We start from the raw sequence: 17,318 nt of genomic DNA on the forward strand, positions 1-17,318 counted from the left end.
TTTAATGTTTAATGCAAGCCATAAACTTTTGCTATTTACATTCCATTGTTTAATTCTTTGTCTTATCTGTTAGTTGAGTTATCCTCTAGGAAATTTGCATGTTATGTTAACAAACAAATAGGGGGAGATTGAAAGGCATATGTTCAGCCTATTTGTATTTAAAGAGGTACAACTCAACTCTGATAAGAAAGCTCAGTAAATAGCAAGTCAACGGAATCCGTACGAAGAACGTCAAATGATTTATGGGAATTATATGTCAGATAAATTCCAGGATGCTGCTGCACACCACTGAAAGAAGTTCATTAATATGTTCAAGCCTCAGTGCACAAATAATCTTTTGTGACACGTCCAGGAGTTCAGAAGATATAAAGTTTCTATACGTTATTTTATCAGAAGATTCCAGTTAATGAAGAAGTACTTACAAGACGAAGACTCGACGAACAAATCAAATTCTTAATGTTTATTTGACAAAGAATATTTGATTTAACTAGATACAGATGAACCAGACAGTGCATCTGTGTATCAGTTATTCAAATTGAATATTTGAAGTCAAGCAGAATTGGTGGTTCGTTCGTCCGACTGATCAAGACGGAGTTATTAATGTTTAAAGAAGACGGGAAGCAATTCTACTGAAGAATGGGTGATTTAATATTTAATAGATTATTATTTCACTTCTCAAATAATTAAATTAATTATGTAATTTATTTGTTAAATTAATTCACTCTCGAATTAATTTAATTTATGAATTTATATGATTAAATTAATTAAGTGGATAATTTTCTATTTATATATAATCTACAAATTACATTTCAATCACCTACACTTTGGCATCAAGACAATCTGTTTTGTCTTGTTAATTTGTAAAGGATTCGGCAAGACAATCTCTTTAGATTGTCTTACCGAATGATATGTAACTTACAAGACAATCTCAATTGTCTTACAATGTTCCTGAATCAACTGCCAAGACAACCAGTCATTGTCTTACCGAAGAAATCAGGAGGCGTGCAAGACATTGTTGATTGTCTTACCGAATGATGATCAGCAAGACAATCCGTGATTGTCTGACCGAAGTTGCATTGCCTGCAAGACAATAGATTGTCTGACCGACACATGAACTCCTTCAAGACAATTATGAATTGTCTGACCGATGGAAGGCTTCCAAGACAATTCTTGATTGTCTGGCCGAATAGCTCCTGCAGACAATTGTAATTGTCTGACCGAAGGTTAATTGTCTTGCCCTTCCTTTAGATTGTCTTTCTGCCTTGCTTTTGGCTTGCTAGGCAATTGTAATTGTCTTGCCCTTGCTAGATTGTCTTTTCTACTTGTGATTGTCTTGTCTTTCAATTGTCTTACAAGTACAAATGCTTTGCCTATAAATATGGCATTGCATCCTTCATTTTTAGTGTTCATTCACTTTGTAATCAAAGCATTTGTAAAGCTTTCAAGTTGTTCGTAACTTGCTTGATCGTTATATCCACAGTTTTCTGTGCTTTGATAACCCGGTTGTTTTAATCACTGAATCTAGAATATACCCTGTCGAATTTATTCTACGAACCTTAGTGGACATTAAAACTGAACCATTTTAATTATATAACGACTTCAAACATTGTTATATTAATTAATTATAATCTGATTAACAAATCATATTCAATCAGATTCACTTCCGCGACGATTTGGTACTGATTGTATTCAACCCCCCCCCCCCTTCTACAATCATATCTGGACCTAACATGATTGCTTAGTTAGGCTTCTTTGCTTTATGGTATTTTGCTTTATATTAAAAACTACCATCAATTGTATTTTTCTTGCCATTTTTCTTTGAAATCTAGATGTTGTTGGGTTTGAGGTGTTCAATCCAGATGAGTTGTTGTGATTTTAGCAATGGTTGCTAATTGCTAGGCTACACGAATAAATAAGCTTATTCTTATAATCTTTTTGTTATCGCATATTATTAAGCCTTAGCGGTTGATGAGATTGTAAAGCATACTCAGGTTTGTCAACGAACAAGATTTACAGAGGGACTATGTTGGGCTTGGACCATTTGTATTCATTTTTGGTAGAGTTTTAGGAAAGTTTCCGTACTCATGTAGCTCTGGCCAGTAAAGTCTAATTCCCTTGAGGCTTGAGGTCAATAACTATTCTGCATGTACACTACTTCTGTTTATCAGAGCGCCACTAGGGATTTATTAAACTCGGACCTATATTATATGCTAAGTCATCTTATGAGCTAAGCTTGTTATTGTTATTATTGAACAACTGACCAACTATTCCTCAATGGAAGGTGTTTTGTACTGCAAGCCACACTTTGAGCAGCTATACATGCGATAGGGAAACTTCAACAAGAACTTTCTGTCACGTATGCCATTTTTTTCTTAGTAGTTATATAAACGAATTCATTATCTGTATGTTTGATGTGATGTATATAATTTTGCTGCAGCTCCAAAGTCAGCTGATCAGTTGACTCCAATGCTGGTAAATGTCTCTTACAGGTAGTTTTTTATATTTGAAAAATATAATATATTTTATTCAAAAGATAATGTTTACATTACATAATTAGATATAATGTGGCCATTGAGATCAAACAAAATGTAAGATTTAATTTATGTGTTTCGATAATTTTTTAAACTATAACTTATCGAGTATAAATATTATCTTTAAAATAAAAAATATTATATATTATCTTTTAAAGTGGATTTGTACATTTTTATAAAATACGTTTTATAAAAACGTTTTTTATAAATATATTTTAAATGAATGAATTTTATAAATATATAAAAATTATTTAAAATAAAAAAAACATAAACTAACCATGCGTTTTCATAGGAGTTCCTTTTCATATTTATATTGCATATAGGAGTTCCTTTTCATATTGCGTATAAAGATAGATATCTATTTTCAAATTAAATTACTCATTATTGTTGTATTAAATTTATAATAATTTTTTTAAATCTATGAACTTATTTATTGCAAATAAATCATTTTTATGGTCATGCGTAGCGGGCAAAAATTACTAGTTAACATATAAGTATTCAATAAGCATGTTCTACCACATAAGACCAATTTTTTTTAATTCAATTTAATGATCATTGTAATTTAACTCGGTATAAATGTCGAGACTTAGTATCCTCTAACTATAATCCTTCAACATTCATAAAAATATCTCTATCAAGTGATTCACATAGGTATGTTGTCACAATGTCCGTCAGACGCGTTTCGATTTCTTCATACAATCCATACCCATCAAAAAATGAAAAGTAACTCCATTCATCACACGAGATTATGTTTTCTGGTAATCAAATCCAGGCCTCAAATAAATCTCTGGGCAGTCGAGCTATATATCTCACAATTTTATTTCTCTCATCGTATAAATACCCATATATTTCCAATAAGGACCATACCAATTAGTGTTTGGACTGCAGGTCCAAATATATTTCTCTTATGTAAGAATTGTGATTCTTCGTGAATTACAATTTTCTGTTTTGCCTAATCATTTTGTTATCAACACTCTTCTACACTTTGTGGTTTAGGATCGGAGTTCATAATAATATCACATGACACAAATAAAGCATACGCATCATCAATCAATTAACCAATTGTTTTGAATAGTGGACCAGGTTCTGCCACGTAACCCATCTTTTCTCTCTTAATTAATTATGCAGAGCATACCCACACGTGCACTCAATACTACACATACACAAACACATATATTACACCCAAAATACATAGACAAATACAATTTATATATAATGAAATGCTAATCTTCCTGGAGAAGTTTTCTCTCCGTCACATGCAAGTACAACACTTTCATTTTTAAACTGAAGCTTTCTGCAGAAGTTTAATTTTGAAATCTCAATATCGAGAATTCAAATTCAAAACTCAAATACTGAAATTACACACCTAGAGAGGGGGTGAATAGGTGTTATGGCTAATATGACCGATTTTTAATGTTACCGAATAGTTATACTGTCACAGACAGCTTGCTGTTAATTATCAGAGTAAACAGTCAGCTAGCTAACAATGCAGATGCTATGCAAAACAGATATAATCAGTAAGCTAGCAACACAGAGAATTTTAGCGAGGTTCGACCCCTAACCCTAATGGTCTACGTCCTGGTCCCCTACCAACTGGTAAGAGATTATATTATTAATCAAGAAATGTCAACGATTACAAGATTCAATAATATAACTCCCTTTAACCCTTGTTCCTGTTATCAGCTTGCTGAAACCCCTGAACCACGAACCAAAAGCTCTCCAAGACCTATACTTCCCAAGTATACTCTTCTAGCTAACTAGTCCCCTTGTTCCCTTGTTTCACAAGCTGGATACACAGCAACAAACCTTTACACTTTGAACAATACAATGTATGAGTGTAATACAATCGAAACTAATATAATTAAATATAAGTACTAGAGCTCAAGTAAAGATTTTGCAATGAAAGTATGTTGTATTTCAGAAAGCTTGAAGTGTGTTCTTGTTCTTCTTTTAAAACTGCAACCTCACTTCACTATTTATATACAACACCCAACGGTCAATTTTGCAACAAATTACACCGTTCTTGTTCTATACCAGAACTCACGATTAATTTGTTCAAAGTTGAACGTTAGAAGGTTGTAGGTTTACTGAGTAAAAGAATCAGAACATTGAAAGATAAATCTCAGTAAAAAGTATATATATATATATAAACCACCTTTTCGAAATCAAATATGAGTTTTAAAGGATAAGATCGAAGTAGAGATAAACTCTCCTATATGTTCGTTTTTGTTCAAAACTCTTGTTTAAAACTGAGCTCTAATATTTATATAAGTCATATATAAATATTAAAGTCCTTACAAATCGATTCCTAGTAAATCTCCATGATTTTAGGACTTCATCTTTATTCGCTTGCTTTCCTGTCAGTATGCTGTGAGCCTGCTGATAGTCTGTGAACTTTCCTGTAAGCTTGCTGACAGTGAGCTGTCATACTTAATTCCTGAAACACTGTTAGCACAGATATATTTCTTTGATAGCTCGCTAACAAGCACTAGTTTTATGCTATTAGCTTGCTGGCAGTGTGATCATCAAAACCTTGAGAGTATCAATCTCCCCCTTTTTGATGATTACACCATATTTAGGAAAAGTATTTAAACTCCCCCTGAATACAGCAATCTAATATCATTAAACTTAACAGATATAGCATTTAAACAAGAGTAACAGATATGACAATTATGCAACCAGATATCAAATAAAGTACTTGCATAGATAATAATTCAAATAGAATCCTAACCAGGATAAACCACCTGGTATCCAACATTATCCAAAATAAAACCAAAGTCATCCAGGATAAACCACCTGGGAACCAACAAGCAAATTCAACAACTAAGTCTTAACAAACCAGAACAGAAAATATCATAGGGCCAATAGTACTTAAGCAGGATAAACACACACTTAAGCAAAAAGTTTTTATTTTCCTAAAATGTCTCCCCCTTAATCATTAAAAAGAAGAAGAATTTAAGACTCGTCATCGTCCACAGCATCCTCCTTATCATCCTGCATTTTCTCAGCTATCTTGGCCTGAAGAGCCTCCAAATCCATAGCAGTAGGGTCAGACACCGCAGCATCAAGAGGAGCAATCTTCATCTCAGAACCCTTTGCTGGAGTATCCTCAGTACCAGCACTGAACTTAATCTCCGAAGAACCACCAGATCCATAAAACTGTTTAAACTTGTACAGTTCATTGAGCAAACTCATACCACCCGAAGTATTCCCAGAGGTATCCATCTCAGGAGTATCTCCAAACTTAGCACCTAGGAAAAACTCTTTCCAAAACTTAAGCTGATTGCTAAGCTCATGAATCTGTTCAGAAAGCTGCTTCTATCCGTCTACCAACTGCTTACGATTTTCACGCAATTCATCCATAAAATCAAGAATCTCTTTGGCAGGAATGCCAAGATCAACAAGAACAGAGGTAGTAGGAGGAACCGATGAAGAAGGAGCAATTGGAACCTCAATAACTGATAAAGAACCATCTTTTTCAACCTTTAAATTAGACTGACTCAAACACTTAGCATCCAAAAACTCCTTTGCCGAAAGAGTTTCAGCCCCAACAAAATTAACACCATACCACTCAAAAATTCGAGTGAGTAGCAAACCGTAGGGTAAACCAGCATTCGTTTTCCCCTCAACAGCAGCAATCATATTGTTCATAATTAAGTCTCACATATCCCATCAAAAATCATAGAAACTACAATCACATCTTGAGCAGACAAATTTGACCTAGTCCCCAACCTAGGACTCAAATTTTCAATAGACACCTTAAACACAGCATGTGCAAGGGGTAAAATCTGGGTTGTAGAAGGGAAAGTGTCAACTGGACCATCAACACCAAACAACACATTAAACTGATCCTTCACACTAAAATCATCAAATTGCTTAAACCCTCTCTTAGTGTGGATATGCACAGGGGAGGGAGGAGTGAACAAAATGGCATTCAAAAACATAGCAGATAACTGAATCTTAGTATTGTTCACATAAGACACATACTGACCCGAGGTATTTGGTTGAAGATTTGCATAAAACTCTCGGACAAGGGTTGGATAGCAGATTTTAGGCAAATCGACTAAGAAAGATTCAAAGCCTAAATCGGACAAAACCTTAACAACACCACAGTTAAAGAAGGCCTTACCCGACAGTGGCTTGCCCAAAATAATTTTCCGATCTTCAAAACCCTAACCTTCGGTCTTTTCTTCCACCGACATGCGAGCTTTCTTGCCGGACTTTTCAACCTTGAGAACCCCAGACTGTTCATCGCTACTCTCGATATCGACTAAATCAGCATCCAACTCGATATCATCTTCATCAATTAGCCGTCTCTTGGTGACCGTCGAAACAGAAGTTGGAGTCTTCATTGATGCCCTAGTTTTCTTTTTCATAGCTACACGAGCGCCGATCGTCGCAATGGTGATTTGAAAAATACGATTGTGAAGGAGAGATAAAACCCTAGAGGGTTGTTGAGGGCTTTTAAAGAGGAAGCTGTATAGACTCGGAGAAATGATAGATTTAAAAAATCTTTTGATAATGATCTCGGGAGAGGATTTAGGGATAATATTTATAAAACTGATTTATGTTATAAAAGACATGATATTCCTAAACTAATTATGCTAACAAAATCTAGTAACTAGCCTTAGCAGATTTCCACTTAAATAGCTACTGATAAAATTTGAATTTTAAAACCTTCTCATAGATTAACACGTAATCACGTAATTAAATTCAACACAAAAATTTATCACAATCAGCACATAACGGATAGTTGATTTATGCAGTTTAACCAACTAAAAACCTTTAGAATGTCCTTCATGCAAAAATAATTAAAATTATGTAAAGTACTGAGAGTAAGCTGATAGTACCCGGACCAAGCTTATTAGCTTGCTGACTGTACATCACACATACCCAATTCCCTTCTCAGCACAACATAGCGTTCTTCAGGAAGAGGTTTTGTGAAGATGTCAGCTTGCTGATCTGCTATAGCCACAAAAATCAACTTGACAGCACCCTTTGCAACATTGTCTCTCAGAAAATGATGTCGAACATCTATGTGCTTTGTCCTCGAATGATTGACTGAATTTTCTGAAATGTTGATTGTACTTGTGTTGTCACAGAAAATTGGAGTTTGCTTGCATTTGATTCCAAAGTCCTTCAATTGTTGTCTCATCCATAGCATTTGAGAGCAACAGCTACCAGCTGCTAAATACTCCCTCTCAGCCGTAGATAGAGCAACTGAAGCTTGCTTCTTGCTTAACCAAGAGACCAAGCTTTGACCCAAAAATGCACAAACACCACTTGTACTTTTTCTATCAGTTTGACTACCTGCATAATCTGCATCACTATACCCAACAAGATCAAAAGCATTTGTGATAGGATAGAATAAACCCAAAGTAATGGTTCCACTTAAATATTTAAATATTCTTTTAACAGCTTGTAACTGAGAATCCTTTGGTTTTGCTTGAAATCTAGCACAAACACAAACACTATACATAATATCAGGTCTAGAGGCTGTAAGATAAAGTAAACTACCAATCATACCTCTATACATTCGAACATCAACATCTTTACCTTGCTCATCTGCTGTCAGCTTGCTGACAACGCTCATAGGTGTTGATTTCGCCTTGATATTCTCATATCCAAATCTTTTGAGTAGATTCTTGATATACTTGGATTGATGCACATAAATTCCTTCTGGAGTTTGCTTAATTTGGAGACCCAAGAAATAATTGAGTTCTCCCATCATGCTCATGTCAAACTCACTATGCATGCACTTTGAAAACCACTTACACAAAGAATCATTAGTAGATCCAAATATAATATCATCTACATATATTTGAACAACTAATATATCTTGGCCTTTAAAGATAGTAAACAAAGTAGGATCAATTTTACCTCTAATAAAACCATTTTTGATCAAAAATTCACTTAACCTTTCATACCATGACCGAGGTGCTTGCCTTAATCCATAAAGTGCCTTCTTGAGCTTGTAGACACGGTTAGGATATTTCTCATCCTCGAATCCTGGTGGTTGCTTGACATAGACTTCTTCTTTTAGATATCCATTTAAGAATGCACTTTTGACGTCCATTTGATGTAGCTTGAATTTCTTGTAGCATGCAAATGATAATAGCATCCTAATAGATTCCAATCTTACAACCGGAGCATATGTTTGATCAAAATCAATCCCTTCTTGCTGATTGTATCCTTGTGCAACAAGTCTAGCTTTATTCCGAGTGATAGTACCAAATTCATCAACTTTATTCTTGAACACCCATTTGGTTCCAACAATTGAAGCATCCTTTGGTGTATCTACAAGTTCCCAAACATCACATCTTTCAAATTGGTTGAGTTCTTCTTGCACTGCCATGATCCAATTTTCATCTTGTAAAGCTTCTTGAACATTCTTTGGTTCCTCTTGAGCTATGAAGGCAGCATAAGCACAAATGTTGGCTTGAGCTTTCCTTGTTTGAATTCCAGCTGATTTATCTCCAATGATCAACTGAGGAGGATGATTCTTCACTGTTCTAGTTGATTTTGGTAGATTATGTTGAGCTATGACCTCTTCATTCCTTGTAGTCTGCCTAGGAGGAGTCTGATCAACAACATTTTGGCTTGCTGATGAAGTTTGACCTCTGGATTCATCTATTGTGAGCTTTGACATCTTATCCAAGGTTTCTTCAAGAGATGGAATGGTTTCAGTAGCTTTATTGCCTTCTGAAGTTTCGGCAATTGACTTGTCAGCTTGCTGATTTCCAGTTTCCTACACTGTCAGCTTGCTGCCAGTACTTGTACCTGCACATTCTTCCTCGTTTCTTGCAAGATCATCAGTAGACTCTTGAAATGAAACATCAATAGACTCTTAAACAGTATGTTTAGCAAGATTATACACTCTATAAGCTTGACTTGTTAAAGAATAGCCCAAAAATATAGCTTCTTAAGATTTAGAATCGAATTTACCATCCCTATCAATGGTTTTGAGTACGAAGCATTTGGATCCAAAAACCTTGAAGTAGCTGATGTTAGGCTTCTTTTTCCTTAGCAATTCATAAGGAGTCTTGTTGAGAATTGGCCTGATAAGCACTCTGTTAAGAACATAGCTTGTTGTGTTGACAGCTTCTGCCCAAAAACTTCTTGGCAGCTTGCTCTCCTGCAGCAATGTCCTAGCTGTTTCTTGTAAGGACCTGTTCTTACGCTCTACAACTCCATTTTGATGAGGTGTACGAGGTGCTGAGAACTCATGTGAGATTCCTCTTTCTTCACAATAAGTAATGAAGTCTTTTTGGAATTCCCCACCATGATCACTTCGAATACCTACAAGTCTTGTATCTAGTTTGTTCTCAAGCAACTTGATTAGTTTCTCAAATTCACTAAAAGCACAATCTTTAGTACGCAAGAATAATACCCAAGTGAATCTAGAATAATCATCAACAATAACAAAGGCATATTGTTTACCTCCAATACTCTTATAAGCTTCGGGACCAAAGAGATCCAAGTGAAGAAGCTCTAAAGGTTTAGAAGTAGATACCATTTTCTTTGCCTTATGTGGAGTCCTTGTTTGCTTTCCCAATTGACAAGCAGAACATGTCTCCATCTTGACATACTTAAGCTTTGGTAGTCCTCGAACAAGCTTCTTTGCTGACAGCTTGCTGAGATGATCCATATGAGCATGTCCAAGCCTTCTATGCCAAATTTCTGGATTATTATCCACAGCTGCTAAACAAACACCTGCCTCCTGTTCTTCAAAGTTCAAAACATATATATTTCCTTCTTGTTTTGCAACTAGAGGAGATATGTTAGCACCAACAAGTATAGTACATTCATGCTTACCAAAGTTGACAATATGACCATCATCAAATAACTGACTTATACTAAGCAAGTTATAAGTAAGACCTTTAACATATTGTACCTTGTTAATAGAGATGACACTATTACCTATAGTTCCTTTGCCAAGAATAGGAAGAGTTTTGCTATCACCAATTGTGACACGACCACCCTTCTTCATCATCAAGCTTAGAAACTGAGATTTGTCTCCACTCATGTGCCTAGTGCATCCACTATCCAATATCCATTGATTTGGCTTTACTTTAGACACGAGACAAACCTACAAAACAAACACAAAACACTCAACGTTTTGGTACCCATATTTTGTTGGGTCCAGCAGTGTTAGATGATAAAACATATAGAACATTAAGATCAGATTTCTTGATCCACATTTGGACCACTTTAGAACTCTTCTTCCATGTTCTGATGGACTTATCAGCATACTGTCCCGGAGCTGTCTTCTGTCTGTTTCTGTTGTCAGCATACTGTCTGTGAGCTGACGGCCTTCTCCAGCTTGCTGATTGAGTATTCTTCATTGGACAATTATTAGCAAGATGGCCCTTCTTTCCACACTTGTGACAATTCATCCAAGGCATGGCATAATTGTATGGAATGCCATTTTTCCCTTCATATCTCATTGATGATGTGGATGTAGAAGCTGCACCAATGCCTCCTTTATCATGAGAACCTTTAGCTTGTTTCATCATAGATTTGAGACTTTCTTCTCCTTGAACAAACTTTCCCATGGCTTTCTGAAGATCTTTGACTTCTTGCTCCAATGATTTGATCTTTTCAGCTTGAATAGATATTTCGACTAAACTTTGGGTTTTGCTTAACTCGAATGCCTCCAAGCTTGCATCCTTATCTTTAAGATCTGCTCTCAGCGAGCTGAGTTCCTTCATGAGTGTATCATTCCTTCTTTGGATTTGCATGTTGTTCCCTTCAAGTTGTGAGATTTGCTCCTTGAGAGTAGCAATGATTCCACTACTAGCTTTGGCACTCTTTTCATTCAAGAAATCACCTATGACTTTCTTCAAATGAACATTTTCTTTCTCGAGCTCATAATTCTCATTCTTGAGATCAATGAGTTCCATTGTTGATGAACAACTCTTATCCTGCATGGTTAGTTCACAAGCAGTTGTATCAATAGTATGTAATTCGGAATTAATAGAATTTACCTCACTATTAGTGTCCGTATCCGAATCAGTTGTATCAATTGAGCCATCGAGACCAACAAGAGCCAAGTTCACCAACTCATCACTTGAATCCTCAGAAGCTGATTCATCTTCATCATCACTCCAAGTGAGAAGTGCCTTTGATTTCTTTTTATTCTTGTAATCAGCTTGCTGTCTAGGCTGCTTTGGCTTGTTTTTGAGCTTGTAGCAATCCTTTTGAAATGCCCTTTCTTGCCACATTCAAAACATGCATCATCTTTTGGATCTTTCTTTGCACCAAAAGCTTTGCCCTTTTCTCTTTTCATTTTATTTTTCTTTTCAATCATTCTCTTGATTTTCCTGGACAAAAGAGCTAGATCCTCATCTGATTCTGTTTCCTCATCCGTTTCCAGCTTGCTGACAGAGGAGTGCAGTGCAGGATTCTTCATTTTCTCTGTTGGCAGCTTGCTGCTTTCTGAGCTGTTAGCTTCAATCTTAGCTTCAAATTGTTCCAACTCAGCAAATATAGCTAGGTGATCCATAGTATCAATGGGGCCGTTTGGTTAAGCTTAAAAGAAGTGACTTCTTGTTTAAAAGAAGTAAGTGGACCAGAAGTAAAAATTTAGTGTTTGGCTACTTAAACTTATAAGTTTTTTTTAGTGTTTGGATGATTTGACTTATAAGTTCATGTAGTGTTTGATAATAATAATAAAAAAATGGATGATCATAGGATGTAACGCTCACATGCACTGCAGTTATTTTTAAAAGAGTGTTAATTGATCATAGATAAACTTGCTTAGTGTTAGATATAATTGATGATTACTAATGTTCTTAAAGTTTGTTTTAGAACAGGAGTGATCAGAGTTTAAGCTTGAAGCTGATCAGAGTTTAGTAAAGTCTGACCAGAGTTTGATAAAGTCTGATCAGAGTTTACATGGTCAAGACTCATCAGAGTTTACACGTGGAAAGAGCTCAGAAGCGGATATACTTCAAGGAAGGATAGAAGCAGAGGAGTGATTTGCTGACTATGGAAACTAAACAGAAAACAGTAGCAATCTTTGATTGATAGAATACATAGCTGATTTATAGGATATCAAATCAGAGATTGATTTTGTAACTGTGTCTATATAAACACAGATTAGGGTTACTCTATAGGAGTTGAGTTATCGAGTACATTGTTAAGAACCCTAGCAGCTCTTAGTGATAATATATAAATCACTGAGAGAGTTTTTGTAACCTACTAAGCTTTGTGAATAAGAGTTTACTGCTTTCAATCTCTTATATTGTCGAATTGTGTTATTGATTGTGTTCACTATATCTGTTTATATAGTGAGTTTATAGGACCTAACAAGTGGTATCAGAGCCAGCTCTGTTAAGATAACTACAGTGAGATCTTAATCACAATCATGTCTGAAAAATCACAAGCTTCGTCTTTTAGAGTTCCAGTCCTCAAGGCATCTGAATATCCAGTCTGGAAAGAGAGAATGATTATATTTCTAGACTCTGTTGATCCAGAATACCTTGACAGGATCTATGATGGACCACACATGCCCACCAAGCTCTCTGTTGGGATTGCAGATGAGCCTCAGAAGATGATTCCAAAGGAGAAGAAAGACTATACCCCTGAGGACATCTTGTCAATTGGTAAAGACTCAAAGGTGAAACACCTTCTGCACAGTGCCCTTGATAATGCAATGTCTAATAGGGTGATTGGGTGCAAAACTGCTAAACAAATCTGGGATGCTCTGGAAACCAGATGTCAAGGAACTCAAGCCATCAAGAAGAACAGAAAAACCATCCTTACACAGGATTATGAGCACTTTGACTCAAAATCTGGTGAGTCCTTGACAGATCTGTATGACAGATTTGTCAAACTCTTGAATGACTTATCTCTGGTGAACAAGGAATATGATCTTGAAGACTCAAACCTCAAATTCCTTCTGGCTCTTCCTGAAAAATGGGATTTGAAAGTCACAACAATAAGAGACAATCTTGATCTTGGAGAAATGTCTCTTGATGATGTTTTTGGAAGACTGAAGACTCATGAACTTGAGATGGAGCAGAGGAGCAAACGTCATGGAGGCAAATCAAAGTCTGTTGCTCTAAAAGTTCAAGAGGAAGCTGCTAAAAGCAAGGGAAAAGCTCATGTCACAAAGTCTGACATTGAGTCATCAAACTCTGATGACTCAAACTCTGATGTTCCCTCAGACTCTGAAGAAAGTGATGATGAGATGATGCAGTTAGCAGCATTGATGGTGAAAAGCTTCAAGAAGTTGGCTTTCAAAAAGTTCAACAAAGGCAAAAGTTTTTCAAGGAAAGACAGAAACTCTGACAGAGTTTATGATAAGAAGAACTTCAGGAAGAATGAGGGCAAGGAAGGAAAAGCTGGAAAAGCTGACAAGTATACCTGTTTCAACTATGGTGAAAAGGGTCACTTTGCATCTGAGTGCAAGAAAGCCAAGAAAGAAAAAGAAAAAGCCTTTATCACCAAGAAAGGAAACTGGACAGATACATCTGATTCAGAGGAAGAAGTCAATTATGCTCTGATGGCAAACACTGACAACAACTCTGAATCTACTGCTAAGGTACCTCATTCTACTCTTGCCTTTGATACTGAAGATATAACTGAGTTAAGATTGTTTCTTAAAACTTTGCATATCAGCTTTAGAGATCAGACTTTAGAGAATGAAAGATTAAAATCTGAAACTCTAAGTGTAAAGAAAAGGAATGATTATCTAGAAAAATAATTAGTTCAGATGTTAGAAGTTCAGAAAGAGAGAGATGATGCTGTCATTGTCAAAGATGAACTATTAAAGAGGTATGCATCTCTTCAATCAGAACTTGCTAAGGAAAGGGATATTATTAAGACATGGACTAATTCAGGCAAAACTACTCAGGATATCTTAGGTAGTGGAAACTGGAAGAAGGGACTAGGTTACACTGATAACTCAGAAGCTGAGTCATCAAAAACAGAGTTTGTTAAAACTCAAAAACCTAAGGTTAAACCTGTTAAATTTGTTGCTGAATCCTCTAAGTCTAAAAAGAGTAGACCAGAATCAGAGATTAACAACAATTTAAAATCTGATAAGCCCAAACAGGTTAACATAGGACTGATGACTCAGAAACAGCTTAAGCATAAGCTTAAAGAGGTAAAGTCTGATAACAAAGACAAGGAGCCTAGGAAAAATAGAAATGGCAAGATTAGAATAGACAAGAGTAATAACTACATGCCTATTCCAAATGCACCTAGGAAGACATGCCATAACTGTGGAAATACTAATCATCTTGCTAATTTTTGCAGGAAGAACAAGGACATTAACTCCTTACCTACAAAGTCTGGAGTTAGAAAAAGTAGTATTAGATATAAACCACAAGATCCATGTTTTCATTGTGGTAGTTTATGGCATTCTATTTATACTTGCAAAGAATATCATAGTTTGTATTATGATTATTATCAATTGAAACCTTCTTTGAAAAAGGTTAATAAAAGTTCTGCAAGTACAAAATCTGTTTCTAGTACAAACTCTGTTCCAAAGTCTGTTAGCTCAAACTCTGATAATAATAATTCCGCTGCAAAAGCTAACAAACTTAATAAGGCCAAGGGATCCAAGCAAGTCTAGGTCCTTAAAACTAACAATTAGTGGTCTTTGTGATTGAAGGGCAACAGGAAGAATATCCTAGTCTTGGACAGTGGATGTTAAGGACACATGACTGGAAATAAGGCCCTGCTGTCAGAGTTTGTGGAGAAAGCTGGCCCAAGTGTTTCTTATGGAGATGGCAACATAGGAAGGACTCTGGGATATGGCAACATCAATCTTGGAAATGTCATCATCTCAAATGTAGCTCTTGTTCAAGGGCTAAAACACAATTTACTCTCTGTCAGTCAGATCTGTGACAGAGGATATCATGTTGATTTCTATGAAGAACACAGTGAGATAGTAAGCAAGTCAACAGGCAAGGTGGCAGTAATTGCTCACAGACATGGAAATATTTATGAAATCAACTTGCCTACAAACTCTGAAGGAAAAGCAATTTGCTTATCTACAAGAATCTCTGCAGAAGAAAGTTGGAAGTGGCACAAGAAGCTCTCACATCTCAATTTCAACTCCATAAATGAGCTAATAAAGAAAAAGCTTGTGAGAGGACTCCCTGAATCACTACTTACTTCAGATGGTCTATGTGATTCATGTCAAAAGGCCAAGCAGAGAAAGACATCCTTCAAGAGTAAGACTGAATTCTCAATAAAGAAGCAATATCATCTTCTACATGTTGATCTATTTGGACCAGTTAATGTACCATCCATTGCAAGGAAGAAATATGCTCTTGTCATTGTTGATGAGTATACCAGATACACCTGGGTATATTTTCTTCACTCTAAAGATGAAACAGCTTTGCATCTGATGGATCATGTGAAGCTACTGGACCATGGATCTGAAGACAAAGTAAAGATCATTAGAAGTGATAATGGAACTGAGTTCAGAAATTCAACAATGGAAGAGTTCTGCAAAGAAAGAGGTGTTGTGCAACAATTTTCTGCACCTGGAACACCACAGCAAAATGGTGTAGTTGAAAGGAAAAACAGGACTCTAGTAGAAGCTGCCAGAACTATGCTTGATGAGGCCAAATTACCTACTTATTTCTGGGCAGAAGCTGTTCAAACAGCTTGTTTCACTCAAAATGCAACACTAATTAATAAGCATGGCAAGACCCCATATGAGATGGTTAAGAAAAAGAAGCCAAATCTGAAGTACTTTCATATATTTGGGTGCAAATGCTTTGTATTAAAGACTCATCCAGAACAGCTTACCAAGTTTGATTTAAAAGCTGATGAAGGCATTTTTGTAGGTTATCCTCTGACAACAAAGGCCTTCAGAGTCTACAATCTAAGAACCAAGGTGATCATGGAATCCATACATGTGTCATTTGATGACAAGAGAATTATGGGTTTAGCAGATATGGATGATCATGAAGAACTGCATTTTGAAAATGAAGAAATATTCTCTGATTCGACAAACTCTGATGAACAGTCAAACTCTGACTGTGAGCAAAATACAGCAAACTCTGGTGAAAATTTACAAGTTCATGATGATGAAGCACATGTTGAGGGGGAGCATCAGAATGGTTCAGACTCTACCCAAGACTCAAACTCATCAGAGAATGCTGACTCAAACTCATCAGAGAATACTGATTCAAACTCTGATAGCACAAATTCAGGGGGAGCTACAGAGAATGATCAACAGAATCAAGAGAGCATGGATCAAGGGGGAGGATCCAATGATGAAAGTAGCCAACTTCCACATGCTAGGAAGTGGACAAAATCTCATACACCTGATTTGATAATTGGAAATCCAGAAGCAGGTGTGCAAACAAGGACAGCTACAGCAAATGAGTGTTTACATCATTGCTTTCTGTCACAAACAGAACCTAAAAAGGTGGAGGAAGCTCTTCAAGATGCTGACTGGATTCAAGCAATGCAAGAAGAGCTAAATGAGTTTGAGAGAAATAAAGTCTGGACCCTAGTACCAAGACCTAAAGATAGATCCATAGTTGGTACAAAATGGGTTTTCAGAAACAAAACTGATAGTGAAGGTGTCATTACAAGGAATAAAGCAAGACTTGTGGCAAAAGGGTATTCACAGCAGGAAGGTATTGATTATGATGAGACATTTGCTCCAGTTGCAAGATTGGAGGCAATTAGAATCTTTCTGGCCTATGCTGCTCACAAGAAGTTCAAAGTATTCCAGATGGATGTCAAAAGTGCTTTTCTTAATGGAAAACTGGATGAAGAGGTATATGTTGAACAACCTCCAGGCTTTGTGGATCC

The sequence above is a fragment of the Daucus carota genome, chromosome 9 (genome assembly GCF_001625215.2).
Source record: "Daucus carota subsp. sativus chromosome 9, DH1 v3.0, whole genome shotgun sequence".
NCBI lineage: Eukaryota > Viridiplantae > Streptophyta > Magnoliopsida > Apiales > Apiaceae > Daucus > Daucus carota.